This window comes from Phragmites australis, chromosome 1 (assembly GCF_958298935.1).
Source record: "Phragmites australis chromosome 1, lpPhrAust1.1, whole genome shotgun sequence".
Taxonomy (NCBI): domain Eukaryota; kingdom Viridiplantae; phylum Streptophyta; class Magnoliopsida; order Poales; family Poaceae; genus Phragmites; species Phragmites australis.
Genome location: NC_084921.1, coordinates 29,435,465 through 29,443,696, shown reverse-complemented (window position 1 = coordinate 29,443,696; position 8,232 = coordinate 29,435,465).

The window sequence follows — 8,232 nt, the reverse complement described above, 5'->3', positions numbered from 1 at the left end:
TAAAATATGATCCTATTCGTCCCCTTGCTGGTGAAGCAACCCGCACTCGTAAAATAGGAAGCATAACACGCGGCCTCTTCTGAATCTCCGTGTTTCAACTTTGAAGCGGTCAGATAAGATATGTATATATATGCAACAGGAGCAATTGTAACACGTTAACCACGAAAAAGCATGCATCTTGATTAGCCACGAAGGCATCGCGTCGGTATACACATTACCCGTTCTCTAGATCTTCCTATCACGCAAGTAATTAGCTAGTACCGGAGTTGGACTCAGTGGCCGGCGAAACAAAAAATGAGGTCTCCATAAAAACAATAATATTTATATTTTTAATTAAAAATCAAATATCTGATATGATATATTTAGAAGTTCATCAATAAACAATGTTTTTGGTGACAAGGGTAATACATTAAGAAATAAAAATTATAGCATTTAACTACTAACACTACTATAAAAACGATTATCACTGCTGGTTCAAAAATGATATACTACCGATTTTCAAATCGACAATAATAGAGTTATCACTGTCACTTTGTAATACAAATCAATAACTATATTCGATCACAAATCCGATTTTTGTTAACCGAAAAACATATTTGCACTCACTAACCCCGGCGGCTCACGAGGTCGCTGTCACTCAGAATATAGCAAATTACGCACCCGTACAGTTTATGAAAGTTGAATCTATAACCTCACCTCTCGCATGGAACTTTCTTACCATCTCCCCCTCACAGTATTACCTAATGGCTATATGGTAATTTACTCTTTTGATATTTCCTCTCTTGATGATTATTTGGGTATCTAGATTGCTTCAAATGAAAATATTATCAACTACTATAATATATATCTCATCGAGATCTACAATTTTTATATAAAGTTTGTCTCCATACATCTTCGTATGAAAAGTTTATCTCCAATATGTGCACTGTTCGGTAAAACAACCATAACTCTTGCATACAGAGTCTGATTTCGATGTATGACCTTTACTTTCCAAGATAACGAACGAGGAGACGCATCTGAAAAACATGTGTCTACACATGTACCTTTCTTGACTAAAAAAAAGGCTCAGAAGACTCTCGACAGAACATCTAAAGTTTTTGATCGAAAATTTACCTTCTCTAATTTGCTTGAAAATTTTTAGAGACATGATGCTACATCTAAAATTTAGTGTTGCACATACATTTCATCAATTCGAGTTATCAAACCCGCAATAAAAATCTTTGAAGTTACAATTTTCCACTTTGTGGCTATGTGTGTGGTTTTTTCAATCATTCCTACTATTGTTACACCAGATCTAGTAATTTACTTTGTGGTCAAATTTGATAGTATTTAGACGATTATTTTGGCATCTATATGGATTCAAATAAAAAGTTATCAACCACAAAATTGTAGATCTAGTTGAGAGCTACAAGTTTCATATAAAGTTTGTCTTCATCAAACCTCATATTATCACTGTCAGTTTTTGCCATATGAGCTATTACTGCCAGTTTTTGGTAACAATGATACTTTATTACTACCGGTTATTTTCAAACCGGCAATGAAATAGGGGCATGAATAACCTTTTCTGTAATAGTGTAAGGACAAATACTTTTGAGATGACATGTTAGCAGAAGACAGTAAACTCAACCGTACAAGAATTAGATAAGGAACAAAAGCACCTAGAACAATCGAAAGATGGATATTTCAACCGTGGGACATTTCATCATTGAAAAATGACCTAAAAAAGAAAGTACCACGGGAAGAGCACCAGAGCTTGTAGAGTGCCCTGGAAAGTTTGTGATAGCCATCCTCGCCTCCGCAAAGTAAGAGGGAGCTTTGAGTAAGTTCAAGCTCGATCTTCATGGTCGTTTGGTGAGGATAAGGGTTGAAAAGATATGGCACTTTGTGAGCACCTCAACAGAGACGTAGAATCGTTTGATTCGAACTTCGAAAAACAAATTCTTGTCTCCTTTACTTTCTTGCATACTTACTCATTCTAGTTGATCTTTATGGCAATTTATTCGATCTATTTATTTGTGAGTTTGTAGCTACATGTGCTTGGTGAAATTGTATTTAAGCTTCCTTTGAAACCTGTGATAACCCTTAGATTCAATTATACTTGCTTAAGTGTTCTTAGTTTTTTATTTCTTGTTCCATCCGGACCATCTGGGTTGAGTTCGGAACCTCCAGACCCCGGAGTATCTGGATTGACCCGGAGTATCCGAAATCTGTAATCCATTGTGAAGTTTTAATTTTCAGGAAACACCAATTCACCCCCTCTAGGCGATATCACGTTCATTCAATTGGTATCAGAGCCTAATCTCCTACAAGGCTTCACCACTTAGAGAGTTGAAGATGTCAACATCCGGAGAGAAGAGTCTGAAAGATGATGCTTCGGAGTTGGGCAACGGTAAAGGCAAGAGAGTTGCAATCAAATTCAATTATGATAAATTGAATGCTTCTAACTCTTATATTTTCATATTGTCCAGGTGTGCACCATATTTTGATTGCACACACTATGCCGCTTAGCGACACAAAATGGAATTAAATCTAATCTCCATCCAAGTATTTGAAAGATTGTTTGCACATGTCTTAAGCTACTAGATGAGGACAAAGAGCTTACTTCTAAATAAGAACAAAATCTTCACCGCAATACACAAGCCGCAAGTGTATTGCTTGGCACCTTAAGCCCAAAGAATTTAACAAGGTGGATGTGTTTGAGGAAGCCAAAGTGATATGGGATACATTTCAAGTCGCACATAATAGCACCACAAGCGTGAGAGAGTACAAGATAGAATTGCTTGAAGGTAAATTGGGAAGGTTTATTATTGAAGATGATGAAACCCCCCAAGTAATGTATGACTGCATGATGGTGCTTGTGAACAAAATTAGATGTTTTAAAAGTGAAGAGCTAGATGATCATAAGATGGTATGAAGATTGCTAATAGCTTTTACACCAAAAAATCTCACCTTGGTCACTCTCATCCGAGAAAAAAGAGACTACAATAGGCTCACATCAAGTGATGTGCTAGGTAGAATTCTTGCTCATTAGCTCATAGAGGAGGAAGACAATGAAGTCAAGAACCTAGTCAAGCAAAGCTCAACCTCTAAGAATAAAGAAGTAGCATTTAAGGAAAGCAAGAGCGAGCAAATTGAAGAATCGAGCTTAAGTGAAGATGAGAAGTCCGATGATGAAGAGATTGCTTTCTTTGTAAGTAAATTCAAGAAATTCACGAAGAAGAGTGGCTATTAGCAAGTACAAGAGAGACATAACCAAAAATAGAAACTCCTAGAGAGATTGCTATAAGTGTGGTGAAGTTGACCACTTTATCATCGAATGTTCAAACAAAAAGAAGTGTAAGGACAAGGAGGAAAAGAAGAACAAGTTTTTCAAGAAGGACAAATACAAGATCCATAAGAACAAATATTCGGGTCAAGCTCACATTTAACGAGGAGTGAGACTCCAACCCCGGCTCTGACTCTAATGATGAAGGAGTCGCCACCATCACCATCCACTCCTCTGCACCGATAAAATCACTTTTTGGTGATATGAGCGACGACAACAATACTCCCAAGTGTCTCATGGTAAAAGTGCGCAAGGTAAAATCACAATCCAAGCCCCTAGATAGAGATAGTGATAGTGATTGTGATTGTGATTGTGAATCTTTGCTTAAAGGTTTAAGTAAAAATATCATGTCTAAGATAAATAAGCTGATAAAAATAATAGAGAGTCAAGAAGAGATTCTCGATAAGCAAGAGGACGTGCTCATCCTTGAAAAAGAAAGAAAACTTGAACTCAAGGAGTTCCTTGCTAAAGAGAAGGAAAAAAAGTTGAGAAATTAACCAAAGATCTCAATTTAACTAATGTCTCAATTGCTAGTCTAGAGGATAGTAATTTTACACTTCAAGAGAAATTCAAGTATTTGGATGAAACTCATAAAACTCTTGAAGTGCAAATTGATACTCTTAGTAATAGCTCTTCTCCCTCTAATGAAGCAGCCTTACTCTCTAATGCTTCCACTAATCAAGTTTGCTTTTGTTGTTACAATATTGATATAAATATTTGTGCTACTAATGTCCAATCCTTGCAAGCATTACAAAAGTAGAATGAAAGGCTAAGTATCTTGGTTAAGTATAGGTGTATCAAGACATATAAATCTAAGGATGCACTATACAAGACCATTGAGGCTAAGGACAACAAGCAAAAGAGAGGCATTTGATTTGATATGCATACAAGCAAGTTAAGTGAGTGTGTGGTGATAAATGGCAAGGAGTGCCTCAAGTTCATCAAGGGAGTCAAGCAAAATGATCTCACCACACAAGTCAAGCAATTCAAGGGTTATACACCTCAATCTACTTTTTATGCATCTTATGTTTTGAGAAAGAACCGCCATGATAAAGTTGTTGTTCTATATGTTGATGCCCGCATAAAAGATCGAGTTATCAAAAGGAATGTGTGCATGCTAAAAGTGCTTGTGATTAATATGAAATGATCAAAACAAATTTAGGTATCTAAAACAAAACCTTAACTTGTTTTGTATGCATACTCCTTCGATGGATCAAGTTAAGTGCTTGATAGTGGATGCACAAATTATATGACCGAAGAGAAGAGAATGTTCTTATCATTTGAAGAAAATGGAGGATCTCATAAAAATATCGTTTTTGGTGATGATGGGAAAGGAGAAGTAATTGATTTAGGTAAAATTGCTATCTCCAATAATCATTCTATTTCAAATATGTTGTTAGTCAAATCTCTTAGTTACAACTTATTGTCCGTATCATAACTTTATGAAATAGGCTATAATTGTCTTTTTACTAATGAAGGTGTGACCATTTCTAGACGGGAAGACTCATCAATAGCTTTCACTGGTCGTTTGAACGTTAAACTTTATCTTGTTGACTTTTCAATGGATAAAGTGATGCCTAAAACTTATTTGATTGCTAAGTCTCATATGAGTTGGCTATGACACCGCCAACTAGCCCATGTTGGCATGAGAACCTTGTCTAAACTTCTAAAGGGGGAGCACATCCTAAGACTAATAAATGTTTCTTTTGAGAAAGATAGAATTTACAGTACATATCAAGCAGGCAAGCAAATTAGAGCTCCTCATCTTGCTAAGAATGTGATGACAATTATAAGACCATTGGAGCTTCTTCACATAGATTTATTTGGATCAATCACCTATATAAGCATTGACGGTAATAAATATGGTTTAGTTATTGTAGATGATTATTCTCGTTTTACTTGGATATTCTTTTTGCATGATAAGAGTGAAACACAAGCCATATTCAAAAAATTTGTGAGAAGAGTCTAAAATGAATTCAATGTGAAGATAAAAACGATGAGAAGCGATAACAAAAGCGAATTCAAGAATACATAAATTGAAGAATTTCTTGATGAAGAAAGGATCAAACATGAATTCTTGGCACCCCACTACTCTTAATAAAATGGGGTTGTCGAGAGGAAGAATAGGACTCTCATAGAGTCAGCAAGAACCATACTTCATGAGTACAAGATCTCAGATCAAATTTGGATGGAGGCCGTCAACACCAGATGTCATGCCATCAATCGGTTATATGTCTACAAGATCTTAAAGAAGATCACTTATAAGCTTCTAACCGGTAACAAACCTAACGTGTCTTACTTTAGAGTTTTTGGTAGTAAATACTTTATTCTAAACAAGATTGCCAAAAGTTCTAAGTTTGCTCATAAGGTAGATGAAGGTTTCTTGCTTGGTTATAGATTAAATGCCTACGTTTAACGTGTTTTCAACAAAACCACTTGTTGTGTTAAAATCGCACATGATGTAACATTTGATGAATCTAACGGCTCCCAACTGAAGCAAGTTAATCCTAATATTTTAGGTGATGAAGAAATTTCAAGTGAGGCAATTAAGAAGATGATAATTGATGAAATTAAGCATAAAGAGCCCCAGGAGCAACAAGTGTCTAATAATGATCAAGCTCATATATTTTCATCAACTCAAATGAAGCAACCAATATCAACTCAAGATCAAGATCAAAGCTAAGACCAAGATCAAGCTCACGATGACTCCAACAAATTCATTTATGATGATGAAATAGATGACATTCAACCAAAATCCTAAGTGCCACGTCCAAGAGTTCATCAAAGTATCCAAAGAGATCACCTGGTTGACAACATTCTTGGTGATATACAATAGAAAGTAACCACTAGTTCTAAAATTGCAATTTTTTATAAATATTACTCTTTTGTTTCCTCTTTGAAACCATTAAAGGTACAAGATACACTTGGAGATTCGGATTGGGTGATGACCACGCAAGAAGAGCTCAACAATTTCAAAAGAAATGAAGTTTGATCATTGGTGGAAAGGCCCAATCGAAATGTGATTGGCACCAAATGAGTCTTCCGCAATAAATAAGATGAGAACGAGATCGTGATTAAAAACCAGGCAATGTTGGTTGCTCAAGGTTTCATGCAAATAGAATATTTGGATTTTAGTGAGACTTATGCTCTTGTAGCTAGGTTTGAGTCAATTCGTATATTACTTACCTATGCTACTCATCATGATTTTAAGTTATATCAAATAGGCGTGAAGAGCATAACTTTCAATAGACCTATCTCCGAATTGATATATATGGAGCAACCACCTGGATTTGAAGATCACAAGTATCCTCATCATGTATACAAACTCCATAAGGCGCTCTATGGGTTTAAGAAAGCACCTAGAGTATGGTATAAATATCTTAGGGATTTTCTTGTCAAAAAAGATTTTAAAATGGGCAAAGCCGATAATACCTTTTTCACTAAGAAAGTTGATAATGATTTATTTATTTACCAAATATATATCCATGATATTATATTTGGTTCTACTAATCAATTCTTTTGTGAAGAATTTAGTATGGTCATAATCAAAAGGTTTGAGATGTTAATGATGGGGGAGTTGAAGTTCTTCCTAGGATTTCAAATCAAACAACTCAAAGAAGGCACATTCATATGTCAAACCAAGTACATCAAAGATATGCTTAAAAAGTTTGATATGGAGAATATCAAGCTCATCAAAACTCATATGCAAGCGAATGGACATCTCGATCTTAATAAAGAAGGTAAGATCATTGATCAAAAGGTATATCGCTTCATGATTTGTTCTTTATTTTACCTTTGTGCATCTAGACCTGATATTATGCTTAGTGTGTGCATTTGTACAAGATTTTAAGCTTCTCCAAAATAGTGTCATTTAGGGGTTGTTAAGAGAATATTTAGATATTTAATTCATACCCCTTATCTTGGTTTATGGTATCCAAAGGTTCAACTTTTGATCTTATCGGCTATTTGGATTCTGATTATGCCAGTTGTAAAGTGGATAGGAAGAGTATAATCGGGACTTGCCAATTCTTGAGTAGGTCATTGGTGTCTTGATCCCCAAAGAAACAAAATTCTGTAGGCTTATCCACCGTCGAAGCCGAGTATGTTGCCGCGAGCGCTTATTGTGTTCAACTACTTTCGATGAGACAAAACTTGAGAGACTATGGCTACAATATGACTAAAGTCCCTCTTTTGTGTGACAATGAGAATGCCATAAAAATAGCCAACAATCCCGTGTAACACTCAAGAACCAAACATATAGACATCTAACATCATTTCTTGAGAAACCGCTCAATAAAAAGGGATATCGATATTCGTCATGTAAGAACCAAAAAATATTTAGTCGATATTCTCACCAAGCCACTAGACAAGTAAAGGTTTTAGGAGTTAAGAAATGAGCTAAATATCCTAAATTCTCGCAACGTGGCTTGATATGTTGCATACAATTATTTGTTCTAGTCTTATAGTTCTGATAGCTAGAAGTTTACAAAAATATCTTTTTAGTTCTATTTTCCAAAAAAATTGACTCTATGATCTTTCTATCATATTTTGCTACTCATGATCATTGTTATGTATTGTTGTTTGTTGGGTGATCACAAGTGACAAAAATGTCTTATATGTCCAACCATCCTTCTCGAATCTCAGCTCAAAATCAAATTCTGCCATGTTCCAGAACCCAGAGGGTCTAGCCTAGCTCGGAGTATCTGGATTCTAGAAGTCCTCGGGCCCTAGGTGTCTCTGTCGAGTTGATAGAACCCGGAGTCTCCAGGTTAACTCGGATATTCTGGATTCTGTCAGTCAACCCGGAGGGTCCTAGTTCCCCTCCGGGTAACCCCTCTCTGTTTCGGTTAAATCCCAACCTGGTGTCTCCAGGTCCACCCGGATACTATGGGTTATCCAGTCTTACA